The 25,323-nt window shown below is 39.5% G+C and overlaps 1 protein-coding gene across 11 annotated transcripts in view; it reads left to right on the forward strand.

The window, feature by feature from the left end:
- Nucleotides 1-25,323, forward strand: part of NRXN3 (neurexin 3) — a 1,564,009-nt gene that overhangs the window by 300,638 nt on the left and 1,238,048 nt on the right. The gene's annotated exons all lie outside the window — the stretch shown is intronic.

The raw sequence follows: 25,323 nt of genomic DNA on the forward strand, positions 1-25,323 counted from the left end.
GAGCCCAGGCAGACTCTTCTTCTGAAGAAACTTATGTGATTATAAATCAGCCATCACAGGTAGACTCTCCACTGCATCAACCCATCCTAATACTTTCCCCACTTCTGTGTTTTACTCTCATTTAGTGATACCATGGTCTTAACAAAGGTAACACATCTATTATAGGAGTCGTAAAGGCTTGAGTCCTCATGGAAGCAAATGGAAGGATGAAAAACTGATATAATTTCCACCAATGACCTGGACTGAGTCTCCAGGCATTGCTTAGATATTTAATTTTTATTGTTATTTTTTTTAATGTTTTGCGACACAATGCCAAAACACCAACTATCACAGCCTCTTCAACATTATACATTATTAGTGAAAGGGAATCCTACCTCCTCAGATGATAGTTGAAAGTGAGAAAAAAAAAAAGTCAACCTTCAAAATTTCCCCATGTTTTCATTAATACAAATACAATACAGATTTTTAAAATATTTTTTTCAATTTGGGATATTTTCCCCATGCATTTTGGAGTTTTCATGTGAAATATTTTCTTTTGAATTTAGAGGACCACTCCTCTAAGAATAGTTAAGTAGGTGATTTTCTTTTCTTTTCCATCAAAAATATAAAATGCATATGTTTATCCAACAAATATTTATTGTCTGCCATGTGCCAGACACTGTTTTAGGAGTCTGAAATATATCAATGAACAAAAAAAGAAAAACTATCCTTCCTTTTGTAGAGCTTACATTCTGGTAGAGGGAGAGAAAGGCAATAAAAAAATAAACATTGCAAATAATTTACTTTCATAATATGTTATATGGTGATGATCCCTATAGAAAAAGACAAAGCAGATCAGGTTAAATGGATAGGAATACTGGATGGGAGGAGGAGACATTTATTTGATCTGAAGAAGAAGGAGTTAGCCATGTAGATATTTGGGGAAGGGAAGGTCAGCATGTCTGGAGTAAAGTGAAGAGGAAGAAGAGTTACCTCCTGGGAACCAGAGCATGTAGGGTCTTTTTGGCCATTGAAGGAACTTGATCATTTACTCAGAGTTGACATAGGTAGCCATTATAGAGTCTTAAGCAGATGACTAACATGAGTTGACTTGGGTTTTAAGATGCTTGCTTTGGCTCCTGTGTTCTTCATGTACAGGAAACCGTTTTCTTGCCCTCTGCTTCCAGTTTTCTGTGTGCTATTATGTCATGGCACCGAGTGGGTGGTTGTTCATTCCTGATAAGGTGCTGTAGCATCTAGATGCACCTAATGTTCACTCTGAAGTTCCTTATGTGCCCAGTTTTCATGGAAAAATGCAGGAGTGTATGGTGCCCAGGAAAAAGACAATAGAAAAGGTAATACATTTCCCCCTTGAACATGAGGTTTCATTACCTTTGTCATTATTTCCAGCCAACACAGCCACAAACATAATTAGTGGTTATACAATTATGCAATCACATTGTCTAAGGCCTCATTACCCCTTAACTTATAAATCTGCCTTGCCATCTTTCCATGACCCTTTAACAGACTGCACCTATCCACCACCTACATAATGAAAGAAGCCACAAGCCCCAGCCTTAGAGGAATTGTATTGATTTGTAAGAGAGAAGTTACCACCTACCGTTCTCACTAACCTGGAAATAGACACCACATTTTATTGCCACCCTGTTTCCTGTTGTAGATCCATAGAGTAAATCCATTAATCTATGTGTCCATTCATCCATTCACCCATCTGCCCATTCATCTATCTGCCCAACCATCCATCCATCCATCCATCCATCCATCCATCCATCCATCCATTCACCCATCCATCTGTCTAATTTCTATTTATTGAGTGACTATTCTGTGCCAGGTACCATGCTGGGAGGCAGTATCTTTCATGATTAGATGCATGGACTATAGTCTTAAACTGCCTGGAATTGAATCCTGACCATTACTTTAGCTATAGGACCTTGGAAATTATATTATTTGAGCCTCTGTTTCCTCATCTGTGGGATGAGAACAATAATCAAACATATATCACAGAGTTGTTATGAAGATCACAAAATGAAATGATCTAAGGCCCTTTCTTTTTGTCCTAGAGAAACAGTTTCAGTAGTTGGAGTTTACATTCAGTCATCTCTCCTTTCCCTTTTCTATCAATCCAGTCCTTCCCAGTTCATCCAGCAACCTATCAAGGACCCAGCACATGTTAAATGTTGAGGAGAGAGTTGGAGTTTCATGAGAAATGGGAGCTGTAGATGCATCCCTAGCACATAACACACTATTTGACACATGCACAGTACCCAGTATACATTTCATGGAATAAACATAAATCCTTGCCCTTCACGAGTGTTCAGTGTGTCTGCAGAAGGCCAATGCCAGGTGGGAGTGTTACTGGGGCAGCCAGCCAAGGACAGAGAGCAAAGCAGGAACAACTGAGCACAGGCAGAGGGAAATGGTCCTCCAGCTGCTTCTGCAGGCCTGGAAATTTAAAACAGTTTCTTCCTGGGACTGGCTCTTTTGTTCTGTGGTTTGATTTCTGTCTTCGTGTCAGTGACTTGTCTGACATTTCTGGGACTCTTTTCTGATACACTGTCCAGGCAGGTGGGATCCCAGTGGGGAACTGTATGTCTCTCTGTATATTTCAGAAAGATTTTAACCTTGGAAAAACAAGGCCATTTTTTTTACTTTCGGGTATGTGTGATATTATGTCTGGGTCATTTCTTCTCACACCTGGTTGGGGTAAGGGTAGTGAGTGTTTGGCTTATAGGACTTTAAGCTTTGCAAGATACAGTGGTGGTGCTAACACTTAAATTTGCTGCAACCCGTCTTAGTGCAAAGGCATGGGAAAACCCCTGGAAAAAATGTCACATTTGAGAAGATAATCACAGTGATAACTTCAGTGCATTTTGGAACCATGTAAGGATTAAATATGGGGTTTTCTGGAGCCAGACTGCCTGAGTTCAAATCATGGCTCTATCTTTTATTGGTCATGTAACTTTGGCAATGTTATTAGCTTCTCTGTGCCTTAGTTTTAGTGCTATAAAGGATTATAATAATTATAACCTACCTTCTTGAATAGTTAAGAGGATTAAATGAGATAATATTTTTTAAGGTACTTAAGTTCTAGGCTCTTAATAAATATTCAGTAAATGTTACCTATTATTTCTCTTTCTCTTCCGCCCCCACTCCTCCTTTGTCTCCTTCCTTTATTACTACTGCTGTTACTATTTAGAATAATGGTATTATGAAGATTCAATTAGGTAATGTTTGTGAAGGTAGATAGTTGCCTAGCATAGTGCCTGGCACAGACAAATGCTCAACAAATGTGAGTTTTCTTTCATAAGGGCCTCTAAAATCCATCCTTAAAGTCTTAGAGACTTTCTCATCATTTTTCCCACACCTAATACAATATATTCACACTTCTGGTGCAAAGAAGAATCTCAATTCAACTGAAAAACAAGGCCTCTCTTGTCTTCCCCTGTTCCTTGTGATAGAACACAGAACAGATACTTGTTTATAAGTCGTTACAGCTTTGTGTCAAATGAAGATTATAACTGTGTGCAGTAGTTATCTTTGGCAGTTTCACACATTAACACAAACATACCAGGTATAAAACATTCTTTTTTTTTTTAAGATTTTATTTATTTATTTGACAGAGAGAGAGACACAGCGAGAGAGGGAACACAAGCAGGGGGAGTGGGAGAGGGAGAAGCAGGCTTCCCGCTGAGCAGGGAGCCCTATGTGGGGCTTGATCCCAGGACCCCAGGACCATGACCTAAGCTGAAGGCAGACACTTAACGACTGAGCCACCCAGGTGCCCCAGGTATAAAACATTCTTATCTCACAGCTTCTGAGAGTCAGGAATCTGGACACAGCTTCACTGGCTCCTTGGCTTAGGGTCTCTGACAGGTTGCAATTAAGGTCTCAGCCAGGGCTGAGGTCTCAACTGAAGCTCGACTGGAGAAGGACCCACTCCCCAGCTCACATGGTTGTTGGCATAATTTTATTTCTGGCGTCTTGTTGGACTGAAGGTCTTGGTTCCTAGCGGGCTGTTAGCTGGGGGCTGTCCTCAGTTTCTTGTCATGTAGGCTTCCCCACAATAGCAGCTTGCTCATCAAAGCAAGGGAGGGAGGGAGGGAGGGAGGGAGAAAAAGAGAGAGAGAGAAAGAGAGACTGCTAACAAGATGTAATTTACGATCTTATGTAATGTAATTACAGAAGTGACATCTCATCAACTTTGCCATATTCTATTAGAAGTAAATCTCCAGTTCTACCCACATTCAAAAGTAGAAGATTATACAATGGTATAAACACCAGGAGGTTGGGACCACTGGGACCAGTCTTAGGCTGTCTGCATAGCATGCCTGACCTCTTGGTTGTCTTTCAGATGCTTTATTTTGTACGTTTGGTCTTGTTCACAGTCTCTGACTCTTCTCACTTGCTTTCTCAGATAAAGGAAACTGCCATGTCATGAGATGCCCTATAGAGAGGTCCTTGTGACAAGGTAATGAGGAAAACCTCTGACCAACAACCAGAGGTTGTTGTAACTTAAATTTGGAAGTCACATCCCATGATTTTTGTTGTACTTTATTCATTAAAAGCAATTCACCAACTTTAGTGCTTTTTTTTTTTTTTTTAGCATCAGTCCACAGAAACCAGTTTATCAGAGCAGGTCTAAGAAGTAGAGTTGCCCTTCAATTTTTCAGCAGAATTCTGGAAACTTTGTTTTCCAGAAACTTAGAGTTTTGCTTCATCCCCCCCCAAAATAGAAACCTATCTTTCCATTAATGAACATTGCTATTTCAGTGGTGCTTTGTCTTCCTTCTGATTGATTGTCAGTGGGCAGTCGCTCCTAACAAAGAACAGTTTTAAGTTTCTTTTTCTTTTCAGCTTCTCTGTTAAGTGGTTAATGATCTGGAAGCAAGTACTTGGAGGTGCTAGGGGAGCTCCTATTTAAAGGAATACTTTGTAAAGAGAAGCTGCCTTCTAGGTAATAAAGTGAGGATGGTTAGCCATTAATATATCTGTTTAGTAAATCTGGATATTTAGACCTCCAGCTCCGCCCCCCCCCCCACTCTGGCCCCCAAGTGGATGAGTTGAGAGAGAAGTACAGGATGGTACTAGGAGTGTCTGACTAGAAAAGGCTTTCTCTACCTTCTCAGGATTCAAAGGGGGGAAAGAAGCTATATAGGAACATGGTTGCAGGTTGATGGAGGTGCCAGGAAAGTCTCCCTTATGATGATTTCCATTCACATGAATGTAGTCATAGCTATTTAGACTGAAATAGGGAGTCATTCACTCATTTTATTTATTCAGCAAATATTTTTGAGCATTTTATATGGTACAGATATTGTGCTATGTGATGAAGTTATAATAAGATATATTCCCAGCCCTCAAAGCCTTATTTGCTCAAACATTATACTCCAAATGCTAGAGAATACAGGCAAATGCAGATGACCAAAACCCTTTTATTGCCCCACTCCTAGTATATTCTCTCTCCCTTTCTTTTACTTGCTACATACCATTTCTGCAGAAGTAGTTTATATTAGTTATCTGTGACCATATAACACATTACCCTAAAACTTAGCAGCTGAAACCACATTTATTATTCCACAATTTTGTGGGTTAGGAACCCAGGCATGCCTTAGCTGGGTCCTCTGGCTCAGGGTTTCTCACAAGGCTGTAATCAGATTGTGGACTAGGGCTGTCATCAGCTTAAGAGTCAAATGGGGAAAGATCTGCTTCTAAACTCAGTCATGTGGCTGTTGGCAGGATTTAGTTCCATGTAAGTTGTTGGATTCAGGGCCTCAGTTTCTCACTGGTTGTTGGCCAGAGGTTTTCCTCATTACCTTGTCACAAGGATCTCTCTATAGGGCAGCTCATGACATGGCAGTTTGCTTTATCTGAGAAAGCAAGGGGGAAGAGTCAGAGACTGTGAACAAGACCAAACCTACAGTCTTTTGTAACTTAAACTTGGAAGTCACATCCCATGATTTTTGTTGTACTTTATTCATTAAAAGCAATTCACCAGATCTAGAAAAGTGGAGATTACATTTGGGCATGAATACTAGGAGGCAAGGATCATCAGAGCCATTTTAGAAGTTATCTACCATTGGCAGGGTGATATTTTAATTCTAGAAGGTAGTTGGTACAAAGAAGTATAAGACATAACGAATTACCCATGAGCTTACTCCTCATCCATTCATAGCTATCAGTCTGTTTTCTATTTTCTGTGATCCCAACACAGAGAGAGAGAGAGACAGACAGATAGACATGGGGCTGGGGGTGAGATGCTAAAAGTAAGAATATTATTTTTTTACAAAAAATTATCAAATATTAAATCTGGAAAAGGCATGAGAGGGTCTTATGCAATTTAAGAAAACTGTGGCCTAGGGTTTCTTTGTGTAGCCTCCCCTCCCAGGATCCATCATACCTGCCAAGCCATGACTGAGCACTGGATCCCCAAGGGGATGCACAAAGGCCCAGAGACATTTTCCCAAAATGGCGTCCTTCTTCCAGTCCCTGTCAGAGCCCCATGGGAGATCATGTGACCAGTGTTTCCCATTTACTTCTCCCAGTACAGAAACACCTGCCATATTGAAAAACTCATTCAGAAACCTTGTCACCTGCCTGCTACCTGTCTAGCAATGCATTTATTACATATGTTGATTCTACTTTATGCCTAGAAAAGAAAGCATGTTTAGGGTAAATATTAGTTTATATAATTAACGTATCTGCCGCACTTCGGTTAATAAATTTTATCACTCATCTACAGGGCCATCTGCCTTCTGGAAGCCACTGGATCTGGGGCTATATGCTGAGAATGCTGGATAGGAAAGCTGCAGGTCTGCTTACTGAACACAGTCCAGTAGTCTATGAATACTCTTTTCTGTGTTCGAATAACAATAACTGGAAAATGTATAAGGATTTGATCAAAGAATTTTACATTTGTTATTTTCACTTTTTTTTTCCCCCTTCAACAGTAGCTTACGTGTCAAAAATGTCAGCTTTTGCTTTCTGTTTGCAAGCTAACTGGACCCAGTTTTGTCTCAGCTACCCTGATATGACATTGACTTCTTAGGGCAGTTGCAAGTAATGGTATCCAATGGTTAAACTCCCTTGCCTTTCCATAGTTTTTTGAAGCTGTTGGAAATCTTGAACTACTCAAACAGAGAAGAGGCAGATAGTAAATGGCTATAGGATGGTTGGGGAAGGGAGCAGTAGTGGTTGGCTGTTCTCAAGAACTCTCTTCCATGGCCATGAACCTGTGTCCAGTGTGAATTTTGGTAATTTAAAATAGAGAAAGCTCTATTTTTGCATCAGATAATATCTAAGGATAAATGATGTGCTAAAGAAGCTGTAGTTACTTGAGAAGGGAACAGTGTCATTTTATTTTATATAATCTCATTGACAAAAGTGTGTGTGAGGATGGGTAAATGTATTTTGTCTAACTTATTAGCTCTTACCTGTCTTAATGACAATATTTGCGATCTGTTTAATCTCAGGTCTTGGCATATTAAAATAATACCTTATAAAATACCATATAAAATAATACCTATTGAGTGTTTTCTTTACCTTTAGGTTATTTTTAAAAGTCCATTCTTATAAACAATAGAATAAAACAAGGCTTCATTGATAATGGGATGATGGCTTTTGTGAATGACACAGGAAGCCAGATGTAAATGAAAGTGTCCAGGAAGAAAAGGAGAGTATCCCAGAAGCCAGGGAATCCTTACAGGCAGTAGGCAGGGGCCCGAGAGAAAACAGATGATTGGTTTCAGGATGTCTGGCAGGGATGTAGAACAGGGGCTAGGATTTTGATCTTTGGATAGGACCAGTGTGGGGGAGGCCTGAAGCAACAACTTGGGACCAGGGCAGAGCAGGAAAGATGGTAAGATTTGAAGTACAAGGGCTTGGTCAGGTCAGGACCACAATCAGGACAGGATCAGGATTAAGACTATGGGTCTTGAACTTCTTTTATTCATTCTTCCTGATCAGAGGCAGGATTGTCCCAGGGCCTGGGACAGGGCTAAGCCCAAAGGTGGGTTTTATGTAACACCAAACAATAGGAGGGGCAATATGTTAGAGTCACCAATGCCCTGTTTTATTTAGGACAGACCCACGTTATACCTGCTATTCCAGGGTACCAATGAATAATGTTCCCCTTTTATTAAAGTGACTGGTTTGGAAGACAAATTATACAGTTTTACCGATAGTTTCCCAGAATGATTTTGCAGAATGTTACCCAGAAGCCACAGAAGCAGAGTTCTCTGGTTACATGAGTATGGAAAACCTAGAATTAACTGAAGTTCTTTAACAGGATTCTTTACTGTGGGACTTCTCACTGCCTTGATATGCTAATACGTATGACTCCCCAGCAGGGGGATAGGGTTGTTTCCCATCCTAAGTTGATCTATTGGTACCCTTTGGTCCCCCTGAGACTACAGTTCTGTGGGACGCACTTTGGGAAACTCTGGTTAATTGAATATGGTGTTATAGAGGGAGGCAGATCATCACTCTTTATGTACTAGGGTGCTCAGCAAAGTCAGCAACCATCAAGTTAAATAAATAATTACTTGAGAGAACTAGTGCAGACTCTGCCAAAGTTTTCCAATTTGCTAGTTATTGACTGACATTGGCAGTGTTGTATGTGTTGTATGTGACTCGCTGGAGTAACATTCCAAAAAATGACTAGGTCTCAAGCTCTATGGTAAAACCATTTACTGGTTAGGACATAGAAAGGAAGAGAATTTTCTTTGTTTAGTCTTTCATTGCATGGTGTCCTTGAAGGAGAGGTTAATGAGGAAATAGTAGGTCAGCACATGTGTGTAGCTCTGTGTGTGGGGAGGGGGTCTCAGGAAAAATGTATTTTTAACTAGCATTCCAGGTAATTCTGATAAGGATGGCCCTGAAACCATTTATTGAGAAACATTTTTGGGGGGTTCTGATGAGGGACTCTTTTGGTGACAAAACACCACAATGATCCTTTCTTTAATTGTATGAGCCTTCTGATATGGTGGCCAGTGTTCTGACATTTGCTCCCATTTTATGCCCTATTCTGTACTATATGTTCTCTACATACATGTGCTTAACATTCACTATGCTTAATAATCCTTCACAATAAGCCTAAAATTTAGTATCATTATCTCCATTTTACAGCAGATGTTTAAGATGAACTTTTAAGGTGAGCCTGATGTCCTCATATTAGCCTATTCTTTTTCAAGCCCCAAGAACAGGTCCTAGCTCTTATACCCACCCCTCACTAACTCCCTAGTACATGGACACAGGAGCCAACACTCCATTCTGAGTATTTTCCCTGAGGTTATACAGAACTCAGTTGGAGCTTCTATTGCAAACAGGATTGTGTACTGACACATTTTATCTGACTGGTAGAATGGGTCAATATCAAACATGCTAATCTAGGGAGAATGATGAAGCATTGATCTCTAGACTGAAGTCAACCCACGTAGAAACGTTTTCTTAAGATGCAGCTGAGCAGGGAATAGAGCCAGAAAAGGAGAAAAAGACTTGCTTTGTTTTCATCATGGAGTTACAAATCCAGACAAGTAGCATGAGCAGCTTCTTGTTTTTATCTGGGCCAAAGAATGATTTTTCTTTTTAATGTTTTTGAAAGACCCAAGATCCCTGTGATTAAAGCAAGGATTTGAAACTCAAACATCAGGTACCTGGGTGGCTCAGATGGTTAAGTGTCTGCCTTCGGCTCAGGTCATAATCCTGGGGTCCTGGGATTGGATCCCACATCGGGCCCCCTGCTCCTTGGGGAGCCTGCTTCTCCCTCTGCCTCTCTCTCTGTCTGTCTGTCTCTCATGAAAAAATAAATAAAATCTTTAAAAAAATGAAACTCAAACATCTATGGAAACTCAGAACATGCAGAGAAAGAGGACTGCCTACTGGGTGGGGTCTGTGAAGACCTAAAGAGAACATGCCTCTTGTAAAGGGGATTGCCTTTTTTTAGGATCAGGGAATGAATTGCCTAGGGGAAATATGGCCATCGTTTGACCAGAAATTTCAATTTTTTAAGAAAAGTTGAAAATCCATATTTTCATTTGTTTTCCTGCTTATTTTAATTTACATTTAATTTAAGTGTTTAAAACATTCTATTGGCCAAATAAAACATCCAGACTTCTAATCTGTGACCTTTGTTTTACTGCTACGTGAGGGAGAACTTATGTCATCCAAATGAGGGAACCCTATGTACTGAGTATCCACAGTGTTTTAGGCATTTTATAAGCCACCTCTTAAAGTTCTCAAAATAACCCTGTGTTTAGAAATCGTCATGTCCCTCTTATAGACGAAAGTGAGGTGCAGAGAAGTTAAATGATTTTCCCAAGTTCACACAGCCTACAAGTGGCTAATGCAGGTCTGAATTTGGGTTCATTTGACTACAAAGAGCTACTGATTTGGTGATACCATGTGTCCTGTCCTCTGAGAGGAAGTGTCCTTCTCAGTGATATTTCATCGCTATTAGTGGTCACTGTTTGGGGTCCAAGGCCATGTCAATTGTTCTTCAAATGTTAGACCCACTGATATATGAGGCAGATACTGGACTAGCTCTCCTTTGATTAGAACGAACTACAAGCTAGTAATCAATCGCCGGTCTTTCTGGGGTTGTCAAACTTAGATTTAGTCCATTTTATAAAATCACCCTTCTGTGTCCTTGGAGTCCATATGTATTGTCTATAATTTCTAGAGTCCACATTATCTATATATTTCATGTGTGAAACTAATCTTCCTGAATTGTAACCAAAATGAGGCTATTAGCCTCAAATTGGAGGTATGTGTGTGGTGGTGAAATCTATCCACTGATATGCCAGTTATCTTTAAAATTAAAGGAAATTGTCATTCATTTTATATTGGGAATTTTGTGACACTTCTTCAGACACCTTGAATCTCCCTGAGTTGTTAGAAAACCAGAGCGTGGTGTCAAGCTGTCGTCTGTGCCTGTCATTCGTTTTTGAATAGATTATGAACTCTTAGAGGATTAGGCTTGTGTCTATATAGTTCTCTTTATACAGAGATGAAGGCTTTCACAGCATTATCTATAATTGGGTGTTTAATAAATGCTTTTTGATGAGGATAATGGTATGGAAATAAAACTCTTGAAATCCAGAGTCTGCCTGGATTTCTTGCCTCATTAGGGAAGAAGAGATGAATGTGAATGCTTGGGTAAATATGAATGTAGATCTCATTCAGGAAACCACACACTCTCTGTGCTTGAAATTCTAGGAGAGAAAAACTTGAAGGGTGTAACTAAGACAGAAATTCTGTGGATTGACATTAATACCAGTATTTACCGATCTTCTCTAACAAGGCAGACTCCATTTGGAATCTGGTGATGCACCTCACAGGCCTCAGATTGCCTGACAAATCACACCAAGGTTTACTCAAAGTCACTGCCATTATGTGTGTAATCACAGGCATACCAGTGCCCAACAGGGGTGAAGGCAGAGGTTAATGGCTTTCTTTATATTTGCATTATACTTGATCTCCGGCTTTCATGGTCAGATGGGTTTTTATAAACTCTTCCCATCTAGCGTTCTGAAGTGTTTTCAGGTTGTCTATTTTAGGACTGTTTTATAGCTGCCCTTTCATATATCTGTTTTGTATGCTAGACAATAAGGAAAGAGAATCCAAGATATGAGCTATTGATACTACCATGCACACTAAAGTAAATATTAAGTCTTTTATTGAGCTTTCTAAAGGCCAAAGTGTATTTCCTTTTTATCGAAAATGTTTAAAACTATTCTAACCAGCTGCCTTAATGGATCAAAAGGGCCTTATAAGTTTTAACTATTCTAACCAGCTGCCTTAATGTATCAAAAGGGCCTTATAAGTTTTCTTTTTTGCCACTATGGTGAATTCTTTAAGCTAACTGTTTTTGAGTTTGCACAACAGTGTGAATATACTAGTGCCACTGAAGTGTGTACTTAAAAGGGTAAATTTTATGTTTTGTATATTTTACTATATTAAAAAATTTTTAAGCATCGAATCAACCCTAAAATATTGTCAGACTGATCCATAGAGCATGGGCAATATTTGCAGGCACTACTGTAAATGTATGGGTAGAGAATATTGCTGTATAACCTTCAAGTGAGAGAAATACCATATTATTTTCTTTTCCCTAAATCAAATTAAATTTGGCTCTGAGCTTCTATCTATTGGAAGGGTGCATAAGAAAAATCAATCACATGATGTTTGAGGGAATACATTTCCTAGAATTCTTCAAAAATCTGGATGAGACTTTCATGAGATCAGGAAAACAGGAATTGAGGGTTATATCCTTTCCACAGGCCCCTTTGTAAATATTTCTCTGTTTGCTATATGGTGTAACTCTCTAGTTTGGTCCTTTACTATCAAGCTTATAGGCTTGTTGGTGGCAGAGAGGCTCCTCATAATGGCCCTCTCTACCAACCACAAACTTGGCCAGAGAGACACTTTCTGCTCTTCTCCAGGCTGAAGTGTTGGTTCCATAGGAACCTCAGGAATCCCTTCCATCTTGGGCATTACTTCAAAGGAGACGTGGATTTCTAGTATTCACAGAAACTCACCAATTTCCAATCCCTTTTCTCACCTCAGGAAAGCTCATGACTTTTGGTTGGCTCTCTGGTTCCTTATACCCCAGCACTCAGTCAACCCTCAGTGAGGGAGGTTGAATTCTTGGTGCCTGATAACTTTGGCTTTTCTACCTTAAGACACAGAAATTGTTAGTGATCTTGAAAATAAAGGGTCTGAGACTCAGAATGGGATGGCCTAGGATCTTCCTGATATGGGGGAGGTACAAATGCTTCTCCATCTTCTGAATGTCCAAGGCAGCTAGAACAAGAAGCAATTATTCCAGTAGCTTTATCTTTGCTTTGTTTTTACTTATTTTTGCTATGCAAGCATGAGTGTTAGTAGCATAATAGTTTCCAATGTGGCTTTAAAGAAAGAGAGCTATTGGACACTAGAGACTGCTCTTACTACAGGAGACTGGAAAGGAGATGTCACTTTGGGTTTGGGGACCAGAGAAAATTTCATGGAAGATGTGAGATTTGAGCTGGGTTATGTTGAATAACATAGTGGTGGAACATGCCATACCCTAAAGAATAGTGGTATAAAAGCTCAAAGAGTTTGGGATGAAATAATCAGGTTTAGAATGTAGACCCTTTGCTCTAGGAAATAATTTTGAGAGGAAGTTGGAGATAGTTTTGCCTGGAATGGTTTCTGCATGCCAGTTATTTAATTCATCTAACAGATATTTGTTGTGTGCCTACTATATTCCAAGGCGTGTCCTAGGTCCCAAGGATTCAGCAATGAACAGGACAGGAAAGGTTCTTTCCTTCATACTGATTATATACTAGGTGTGGAGACAAACAATGAAAAAATAAGAAGATACATACATATGGTAATGTCAGATGGTCGTAGTGCTATGGAAATTTATTTATTTTTAAAGATTTATTTATTTTAGAGAGAGAGAAAGAAAACAGGGTAGAGGGCAGGAGTGGCAGAGGGGGAGAGAATCTCAAGCAGACTCCGTACGGAGTGCAGAGCCCAATGCAGGGTTCGATCTCAAGACCCCAAGATCATGGCCTGAGCCAAAATCAAGAGCTGGACACTCAACCAACTGAGCCACCCTGGTGCTCTAGTGCTATGGAAATTTAAGGCAAGGGAATCTGATAGAGTGTGACTGGAAAGATTAAACACCGCTTTAGAGAGGGAAGCCAGAGATGGCCACTTAGAGTAGATGATTATTTAAGTTGAGATTTGAATGAGAGTCAGGAACCATTCATGTAAAAGATGGGTATTCCTGGCAGAGGGACTAGCTAATGCAAAGGCTCTATGGTGAGAATGAGCTTTGTAGGGTCATAGGCCAGCAAGGTTAGAGCACCAAGGAGATGGAATGGGAGATCAGATTACTCTGTAGGCTATTTGGAAAATATGCTCAGGTCCAGCCCTAATATTGACCAGCTGAATCAGAATCTGTGAGGTGAGGTCTAGGCTACAGTACATATTAACACCTCTTCAGGTGATTCTAATGGGTAGCCAAGGTTGAGAAGCACTGCTTTAGAGAGAAGACTCAAAAGAAGAAGGGTTTCTTTTTGAGCAGGCAGAAGATGCTGAATGATGGAATGGAGAAGGAGTGATGTGAAGAGTGTAACCCTGCAGGAGTATCCTGGGGTTGGATGGATGATTGTACTTGACCTGGTGGTCAATACCGTCCAGAGTGGCCTGTTACAAGGGTGAGGTCTCTAGGTTCTTTAGTTAGTCTCCTGTGCCAGTTTGCTGAAATGGCTTGAGCCAACTATAGCAGAAGTCAAAGAGTTAAGGTTTGGCTTATTTATTTTCTACAAATCGCAGAGAGCTAACCCTCAGAGCTAGAGATTAAGGCAGATGATCCTGAGAAGGAAAAATTTACCCAGATAATCTCTCCTTCTTGAGGAGGAGCCTAGTAAAAATCAGTTTAAATAATAACAGCCTATAACATAAGTTCTACATGCAACAATTTTTTTCTATAAAAACCAGATGTTTTGGGGCCCCTGGGTAGCTCAGTCAGTTAAATGTCTGGCTCTTTGTTTTGGCTCAGGTCATAAACTCAGGGTCATGAGCTCGAGCCCCACATCAGGCTCCACACTCAGTGTGGAGTCTGCTTGAGATTCTCTCCCTCTCCTTCTGCCCCTGCCCCCACTCGCACTCTCTCCCTCTTTAAAATAAGTAAGTAAACTCTTTTAAAAAAACCCAAAATAGATGTTGCCTTAAATTGTCTGTATAAAAAAGTGAGGGGGCTCACTATAGGAGAGTAGGATTTGAAGATCCGATAGAGGAAAAAAGATTGGCTTCAGGTACAAGATGGGGTGTGAGATGGATGGAAAGCTGCCACCTCGGCTGAAAGAGGATGAGATACAATTCAAATACAAGATACAAGATACAATTCAAAAGAAGAGGCTCTTGAACTTAGAGACAATTTGAGGGGACAGGAAAATGATTGTGTGTGATTATAAGGAACAGAATAGGAAAAGATACACAATATAGATGGAGACCTCATCTCTTTAAGATCCTAAATAAGAACATCAAGTGAGGCAGCATGGTTAAGACCTAGGGCTCTAGAGCCCAAACTGAATCAGTTCTTTAAACGCTTTAACCCTCAGTTTCCTTGTTTATAAAATGGGAATAATAGTACCGAAGTCAATGGTCACTGTGAGAATTAATCAGATAATGCATGGCTGCATGTAAAAGGCTTGGCACAATGCCTGGGACCTAGTAAGGGCCCATTATATAGTAGGTCTCATTGTAGTGTTCCTCAACATCATCAAAATTGCCATTATAATTAACGTTGCCTCAATCACAAAACCATGTCATGTTCACCAACAGCCAATGGGGTCTAGATAAAAGTGAGAAGGCCAATGTGGAGCTAAGTTAATATATGAACAAGTTAAGGATACAACATAGGGAATATAGTCGATGGTATTGTAGTAGCACTATATGGTGACAGATGACAGCGACACTTGTGGTAAGCATAGCATAATGTATAGAGTTGTTGAATCACTATGTTGTACACCTGAAACTAACATTGTGTGTCAGCTAAACTTCAATTTAAAAAAAATGTGAAGTCGAAGCTATGAATCAGAATTTGATGAAATTCATAGTCAAGTAACTTCTATCCAGTGTTTTCTATGTGCCATCATTTGTTTCTCTCTAATATACTTTATTCCTTTTAATATTATGGAACAGAGGAGAAGGACTGAGGCTGGACATAGCTGCAAGGGAGAGATTGGTTATGAAGGATATGGATGACAAATGTGGGGCAGGGTGATCTCTATGGAAGTTCTAAGTCATCCATGGCTTAGTTTGCTAATCTTGGAGTAGATGTAAAAGTTAGATTGCCAGGCTTGATGCCCAGGAAATCTGGTTTTAAAGACAATGATGTCATTGATAAGTAGTGATAGATTCAATAGACTTCAACCTTTTGCTTGAGTGTCGGTGAGAAGCACCAAGGTTAATAGCTACAGTTATAGTGTAGACGTCTGGATCTGTGTCCCTGGAGGGAAAGTTGATAAGTGAGCTAGGATGGAAGATTTGGAGAGAATCTGTGTGAAAAGTAACAATGAAAAGCAAATAAGCAGTTGAGTTCTCTGGGTGGGAAAGTAGAATATTGGAGAGAATGTTGTTGAAACTTAAGAAATAACTATAGCCAGTGAATCATGAGAGGAATTAGCAGAGAACCAAAAAAAAAAAAAATTATCATTAACATTGTATATAATAATAATGAACTGGGAATTAGAAGTATCTGGCATGCTGGACTGTGTTGCATACAAGTAATTGGAATTATCTAGCCCTCCATTTCTTCAGTCTGAAAAATAAGGACATTGAATTAGGTGATGGCTAATCCATCTTTTTGTTTAAAATACTATTATTCTATAGAGCACAGAGAAGCTTATGGCTTGGTCTCAGTGGTATACAAGCTTAAGGCAGCAATTGAGAAAGTATTTTACCTTTCCAGGTTTTCATACCATGTCCAGCTTTGTCTTATTTGAATGTATTTTAGGATTTCTTTCCCTTGGGGTGAATGGAGATAGACATTGTAGAAACATATAAATCAGTTTGCATTTATTGGGGGTGCAGCCAATGGCTTCATGAATAGAAAGTGAAAAGTGGTCTTAGGCTATTTAAAATGTTGGTTTAAGTAATGCTGGGTTATGAATAGTGACCAGGCTCTAATGAGGACATCACATAAATAGGTTCTGTCCTAACTCTGCTTTTGCCTAGTGTGTATGAGTGACTAGAATTTGGTGAGAGAGTGCTGTCTGCTGAGCTGCCCCCACTGTTGTCAGAGTACAGCCACAAAGGTGGATTTTTAAGCACACATGCTTTCCCTGTTATCATATTTGTCACAGAAACAGACTCCCCATGCTCATTATCAAAAAGCTCATATGTTATCTCCAATTCACATTTTGTTCACCTCATTCTCTTCATTGCATTAGTCAAGTTCAGAAACTAGACTGTCAGCTGCCAGACAAGCTGCTCTTTCTCTTTAGAGATAGGTGAACACCATTTAGTAATTCATTATCAAAGCTTACAGCCCTAGAAGGTGTTTTGGCCTTCAAATCAATTACCCCAGAAAAGCAAGCAATAAAGAAAGGAGAAGTGCCTGGGACAATTAGATGGGCTATCCACTTGTCAGAAACCAAATTTTCACCTCTGCAAATTCAGGTTCATATTCTGTCCCTAAGTCATCAGAGGGAAACACAAGATGTTCACTGTCAGTTTAGACTGTCAGAAAAGCTTGTCCCAAATCTGTAAAGTTGTCACTCCTCATGTATTGTTGCTGCAGAAACCAGAGATCCAACTTCCTGTGCTTTAACTATCTGACTGGACAAATGGGCCTTTTGGGTTGATATGTGTGTCTCTGATGAATATCTGAGCTGGAGTTGCAAACAGAGTAACCTGCTTTTGTGAAGTTATTAGAACCCAGATTGCCTAGAGGATTAACCTATAGAATTTGGAAAGAAAGATCTAAAACATGCTATCTTCTTGTGAGGCCTTTGCAACATATTTGGGGAGTTTAGGCTTATACTTATACACCTAGAACCTTATTTTTAGTGGTTTCTTGGCAGTTCTAAATTTCCTGTAATATAGTTCACCAAGTACCCAAATGTGATGTCCGTAATGAAGGATATGAGAGGTCAGAAAAGAGGCTGAGTTTCTGAGGAAATTGTAGCTTCCATGGAGTTTCACTCACCTAGAACAACTGCCTTCTTCATGTTTAGTGACACTCTTTGTTACTTGAATTCTCTAGGCAGCGATCTAAGCCAATATGGAGTTCTTTTTTTTTTTTAAGATTTTATTTATTTATTTGAGAGAGAGGGAGAGAGAGCACAAGCAGGAGGAGTGGCAGAGGGAGAGGGAGCAGCAGAGTCCCATTGTTGAGGGAGCCCGATGATGACGTGGGGCTTGATCCCAAGACCCTGGGATCCTAACCGGAGCCAAAGGCAGACGCTTAACCAACTGAGCCACCCAGGCGCCCCCCATCTGGAGTTCTAATTAGGAGCCAGAGTTAGGGAGTATGCTTAAATTGGCTTTTGCTTCATGTGTGAAGTAAAAAAGAAAAAAAAGTGAAGGCTCCAAAGCAAAGGGGGCTTGAGAACCAATGAGAGTCTCTGTGAACTGTCAATACCCAAGGAGGTCTAGCACATACTGGGTTTGATTTAGTCTGCCACTCGGGATAGGCATGATAGCTCTTGTTTGGTACTTGTCCTTGATGTAGATGGGAACAAGCATTACCAGGAGCAGAGTTTCAACTAGAAGCCAGACTTTCTGAACTTATGCTTTTGTCTCTTCTGCTGTAGTGGTGAAGTCATAGTCCTTGCTTCAGGTGGTTCACAGGTGGATACATTCTGAGGTAGGTAGGGGTAATTCTTGAGTTTTTCTACTCTAAAGCTTACCTCAGAAAAGAAAACAGTCCATTCTGGAGGTGTTATGGGAAATAAGAAAAGCCTGCAATGGGTTGTCCCATTGATCATTCTTTTGACTCTTCTCTTTGTGCTGGCTTTTGCTCTACCAGCTTCCTGGTCATGGGAAAAAGAACCTTAACCAGGGACTGTCCATCTTCTCCAAGGAGTCAGTTAGCTCTCCTTTAGCACACAGAGATAGGCTCTGCTATATCATACTGCTATATGTCAGGCTGTGGTTCAATAATTTACATGCAACTTGTCTATAGATCAGCATAGATAAAGAATAAAGTCTAGTATGTAAAAACCTTACAAAGAAATTAAAACTTATGGTAGCAAAGGATCTGGGAGAATTGGGGATTTGGGAGCCATTGATGAAACCTGTCTCTTTGCTAAAGACCATTTTGGCAAACCAAAGTGTCTCCTCTACCCATCACCCTGACCCAGGAAAATCTGGGCTCTAATAATCATGAATATAATTCCCACTGCAATCATATGGTGCCTTCACAAGAAAATGGTTCATTTTCATCCATCCCATGACTAGGAGACATTTTGTTGAAGTGGTTCCTCATTATGTGAAATTTAAGATTATTCATTAATTTATTTATTCAGTACATATTAATCAAGCATATACAATGTGCCTGGCACTGGAAAACAAAATAACAAACCACTATACTTATTCTTGAAGTCATCTCAGTTTATTTAGAGGTTAATAATTAATTATAATACAGAGTGAGACATACCACCGAGTCAAATGCAAATTGCTAAAGAAAATAGCAATGTCTGGATTGGTTGGAAAGATTCACAGAGAAGGTGATATTTGTTCAGGGCCTCAAAGAATGAGTAGAAGTTTCCTAGGTGAATCAGGGGAAAAGGGAGAATATATGTGAAAGAAGGTGCATGCATGAGGACACAGAAGACATGGTACAAGTTCAAATCTGTATTTCACCACTTACAAGCAGGGTAGTCATTTAGCTTATTTTGAGGTCTCAATAAATATCCTTATTTGTAAAATATAGATAAGTTATTTCCTGTCTGCTCACAAATTTATACTGAGACTCAACTATCCTCATGTTTTTGAAACAAGTTTGAAAATGAGGTTGGGAAGGATTATTGGATAGGGCGGATGGTTGTCCAACTGATGCCCTTCATGAGGGGAGTAGACAGTATACTGCTTATCACTACAGTGAAGGTTAGGGGCTGTGAGGATCACAGGGGACAGAGGAGACACAGACATTAAAATGATGGAGCTGAGAACTTAATCTGTTTCCCTTTTTTAATAGCTCTGCATGGAAGCTGTCAGTGGGGCTCTCTCTCAGCTAGATTTATGGCTTCTGAATGACATTGTTTTACTTTGCCATTTGGAGGCTAAACAAGGCTGGAGGGAACAAGAGTCTCGTTTTCCTATCAGTGGCAAATGCATATCAATCAATGCAATTGAAGCCCAAATGGAATAATTTATGGGAGACCCTTTGCATACTCCCTTGTCTTCTTTCTCTCTCTCTCTCTCTCTCTCTCTCTCTCTCTCTCTTCCATCCTATTCTTTCCACCATCATTTCTTTCTGCTCCTTTCTGGTGTTCAGTCCTGTCTACACGACAAGCACAGCCAATTAGAAAATGATTGCTTTCACTCTTTGGCCTGTTTTTCTTGATGTTTAGGTTAGTTTGTCATCATATCCTCTCCAAAGTATACATCTTTCCAAAAAAGACATCTATCACATTTAATGGGTGCCATTTAGATATTAATCATCAGAAGTAAATAATGAAGGATGAAATTCCTTATTCTTGACAGTCATGTACACAGAGAGAGCTAATTAACCAATGCTATGCAAGAGACATGCTCTACCTAAAACCCAGGGTTGGTTTTTACAATGACCGCTTAGCAGTCAAGGATGGAAAATGAGCAACATTTATAGGCTCTTGTATTAATTAGTTTGGGAAGGATAGATGTAAATTTGGGAGCGGGGCACAGCACTCTCACATTTTTCTTGGGGAGATGGATTATATACTTTTATAAAAACCTATAAAAGCTTTAATTACAGTGAGTAGTTTACAATGTAAGATAACACAATGATATGACTGGGTAAGAGGCTCAGTCTCTCAGTAGAACTTATTTGTATATCCAGATGAAATAAAAAATGGTGGAATATGTATTTTTAGAGGATATACAAAAGGAAACTTGGGGACCAGAAGAAAATAAAAATGAAAATTACTTTATTCTTGTCTTTATTATTTGGGAAATTCTTATTATAGAGGAAGATGATCCACTGCTTTTTAATCTCACTGATAACTTGGCAGAAAGGAATAGATATGAGTGAAGAGGCATGATGTTAGTTGAACTTCAATAAAATATCCTTATTGTTTATTTTTATATAATGGGTTTCTCAAATTAAGATATTTCTTATCTGACTGATATGATTTAGGTGTCATCTTGTCACAAGATAATCTGTAAGGTGGAGAAAGGTATATATGTTCAGGCAGAGGATTGATATTTATTGAGCACATACTATGAGTGTGATTCTGTTTTTTTAACATAAACTATATTATTTAATCAACAGTGATGTAATTAGGTTATTTCTGTATTTATTTTATAAATGAGAAAAATGGAAATAAAAGAGGCTAAATAACTTGATCAATGTTACATAGTCATGATATAGCAGAGTCAGGATTTAAATCCAGGTGTGTCCGACTCTAAATTCCATACTCTTCATATTTTACTATGATGCCCAATAAATCATTGTTGACAGGGTCATCTTTATTCAAGGTAAGAGAATGGATCTATTGATTTCTCTTAGCCATTTCCATGAATCTATTATCAAAAATACTTAACTAATACTTGACTATAATGAGAATAATTCCTGGTATTATTACAGTAGGAGACATCTTTGTGTTGCCTGACTACCATCTTTTCCCTTTCTTTGGGCAATAGCATTGTTTTCCCTATGTGTACTTTAAAACCACCTTTTTTTTTCTGATGGAGGTAGGAACTCATTTCCCTCCAGTTTACCTCTAGTTAGAAGGTTGGGCACATAATCTGGGCCTGATCATTCAGAATAACCTATTCTTCTGACCACAGCTCTTGATTTTTCATGTTTCTCAAGCTGATTTTACCTTTCTGCTGGAGTCATTAGGGAAGATGATCCCTATCTCCTGGGGTTTTTAAGCATGTAGGAAGCAAGCCTGAGACTGCTAGTAGGAACTATTCCCATTAACTGGAGAAAAAAAAATTGAGATCCAAGGAAGAAGAAAGAGAGTCAAGCCCTAATGATATTTTTTAAGATCCTGCATCCAGCCACGCATGGACCTAATTTTTTAAATTCTTTAAAAGGATGTGAATCTGTTTTTCTTTTATCTTGGGTTTGTTAGAACCAAATTATTTTAAAAATGCATAAAAATCTGTCATTGTAATCTTATTTTGTGTGGATGGCTTGATAAATCATATATCTATAGTCAATAAAACAGCACTAATTCATCTAATAATAGTGGACACAAGTCTGATTCAAACTTTGTAAAGACTTTGGCACCCGTCCTTGGTTCCTCGATTATTTCTGGACTGTTGTGGGAGATCAGCTGGTTGGCCAGCAAATACCTTTGGTGCCTCAGACTCAGTAATGCCTGGCGGAATGCCTGAATTTGCCTTGATTGAGCCATCTCTCCTCCCTGTGGAGGTTGCTGTAAACTCAAGGTAAAATGCCAAATGAGAGTTGAGGTGCTGCCTTATTATCAACTGTACTTGTCTTCATAACTCCCAATAGCTTTCCAATCAACTTGGTTGGAGCATAGGGCTTAGTCTCAAGCATAAGCCAATTCTCTCCCCCTTCTAATTCAAATCTTAATTCCAGACAGTGGTAAGACCACAGTGTCCAGTAACGGATAGTAAGAAATATAAGAGAGGATGATCAGCATGTCAGACTTTAATCAAGAGTTTGGTGTGGGTTGAGTTCTTGCACAGCCAGGAAAGTGGAGAAAGCCATACCCAAATGAACTAGAAACGTGGCCCAATCGATGCCCTGGATTCTGTCCAGGGAATTAGATTGAGAAAAAGAAGTAAATAATCCACAGATTTGGGTCCTTTATCATCATTATCATCATCATCATCATCATCATCATCATCATCATCATCATCATACATGTTAGCAATACACCTCATGAGTGATTTCTGACAGAAAGATCTACAGGAAACACAGTGCCTGAGAACTGGTCAATATTATGGAAATCACTACACTATTCTCAAAAATATTCATGTATGTTTCTTCTTTGTCTTTACTGACTATGTTTATATTTTCACCTATACATAGGTCATGCTCTTCTAGGATATGACACAATGGGAAAAAGTCTCTATATTGTGGTACAGTGATCTACTAAAGAAAAGTGCTATATGTGTATGTTTTGCAAGAATTCACGTTACAGGTTATGTCTATTAACAGAATCATTGAATCAGAGCCAAGGTCCCCAGGGGACTACTTGAGATCATCTTCCTAACCCAGTAATTCTCAAGCCTAGCTGCACAACAGAATGCCTGGAGAACTTATTAAAAACACTGCTTCCTGGGCTCCACCTAAGACCTACTGAATCAATCTCTTCTGGTAGGGGGGTAAGGCATAGGAATACTTATTTACAACAGCTTTCTCAGGTGATTCTTATGCCAGTCCAGAATAGCCCTCGTAGATCCATTTATTTTTTTACCTTCAAGTTAAAAAACATCACTCTGAAATCTCATGAGCCTGATAAAACTCTAACCTATATTCAAAGGTATTTAAAAAAACATATCTGGAACCTCTCTCAGCAGCAAATTCTTTTGTTCAATAAACTTTATTTTCGGAATACTCTATTTCATATCTCACATAAATCCCTGGCATTGCAGAAAAAGTCTGTTTCTGGCCCCCTGCTTATTGTTATTATTGACATTGTTGTTGTTTTGTGCTGCTACTGAGGCCAACGTGGAGAGCAGGTTATGTCACAGATACACTTTTTTTAGCTTCTTCTTAGTTCTTTGTTCTATTTTTTCTTTGACTCCTGATTCCAAGGTGTCCATGCTTGGGATGTTTTACTGATTCTGGTTTTCTCAGTGAACCTCATCTGGACCTAAGTAAAGTGATTGAAAATGGCATCAAAATTAACCAGATCTTATCAATTTGCTGCGTGTTGGGGGCAGGGAAAGGATCAGGAAATGGGACAGAATGAGAGTCTGGGAGTCCAAATGTGAATTTGTAGAGGAAATGATGACTCCAATAAATGTTTCTCTCTCTCTCTCTTTTGCATTCTCCTGGCAGCTAATCCGATTGGCATAATCCTCTTAACTGCATGTGTTCTATCAGGATTTTATCTGATTTACTTCTTGACAATCCTTTCTATGGTTTGCTAGCTTTCACCTTTCTGAGAACCTTTAGGTATTACAGGGGAAAATCAACCCTGTTTCTCCATTTTCATACAAATCGCGGTTCTTGGCATGCTTAGAAAATGGGGAGGGCCCTTTGCACAGGCTGGCATTGTATGAAAAGTCTGGGGGCAATGTTTCCAGCTTTTAAAATTTGGTAGAGAGAGATATAAACGGGCCTTCTCTCTCATCTCCAAGCTGGTTCATAACCTATGCATTTTTGGTATGGGTCAGGGGATTGCTGGGCTGACTCAGAAGATGCAGGATAAAAGGAACAATGAATGAAAACATTGGCGCAAGTGCCTAGGTGCTGAGAACACTGATCAGTGGGTGTAAGTTCTCTAATAAACTTGACTATTGCTTTCTTTATGTCATTAAGGAAATAAGAGCATGATGAGGGACATCCTTTGCTTACTATAGATAAGGGCAGGGATTTTCTTCCTGTAGACTAAACCCTATCTGTGTTCTGCCTTGTATGGAGAATGATTTCAGGGATAAAAAGGTATGACCACTTGCCCTGGTATTTCAGTACCTCTGCTTGACATTATACCATAATTACTTCATCCAGTTGGGAATTCAGATCTCTTTAAATTAAAATACTCCTGAGAAGGGTCTAACCTTAATCCCTTTATCAGCTTACTCTGTAATTATCAATTAATACTTTAGGAGAGATTAGCTGGCAACCAATGGGAATCAAGATAGTGGTGGCATAGTGAGTTCTCTTGGTTTTGCTACTCATTAGTCAGGTGACCTTGACTTTTAAATTTCTCTAGGTCCTAGGTTCTTCATTTTTTAAGTAAAGGGACTAGGTAATAGGATCTTGGACGTCCCTTCCAGTTCTGGTTTAGTGACAGAGTTACAAATGTAAGATTTCTACCTGGTGATAATGGCAGTTAGTGAATGATAAGAGACTTCCTTCATGGCTTTCTTCATTGTGATACTGGAACTTAGGCCATATAATCGTGGATCTAGTGAAACAAAAAGAGTATGGCCAGAGAGCGAAAACCATGGGAAACTTAGATTGCCACAGAATTGCTTAGTTGCAAACCCTGAACAGCTGCATCCCAGAGATGAGTTTGCAGAGGAGGAGTTTGTATGGGGTGTCACAGCTCAATGGCAGAAAAATAGGCTGATATGATCAGAAAGCATGCCAGGCCATTGTGGACATCTGCCGTGTAGAATGACATCAAGTGGCTGTCTGAACACAGTCTGCAATCCCTCTCTTGACTTTGAAGAGACCCCTGGGCTTCAAACTTCAAATCTGCACAGATAGCACTATAGCTTTCTCATGTCAACATGATGCAAATGTTTCTGTGGATAGAGGGCTTGGAGTCACGAGAACTGGATTCCAGCATGATATCTGACACACACACACACACACACACACACACACACACACACGCACACATACACACATGCACACACACACACACAAAATTAATATTATTATTATTTTGAGCTTTCCTCTATCCAAAGCAGTGGACTAAGTGTTTTACATACTTTATTTCATTCGGGTTGTGACCTTGGGTTCTTAAC

The sequence above is a fragment of the Callorhinus ursinus genome, unplaced genomic scaffold (assembly GCF_003265705.2).
Source record: "Callorhinus ursinus isolate GAN/ISIS: 27379988/994484 unplaced genomic scaffold, GSC_fseal_2.0 scaffold8, whole genome shotgun sequence".
Classification (NCBI taxonomy): Eukaryota; Metazoa; Chordata; class Mammalia; order Carnivora; family Otariidae; genus Callorhinus; species Callorhinus ursinus.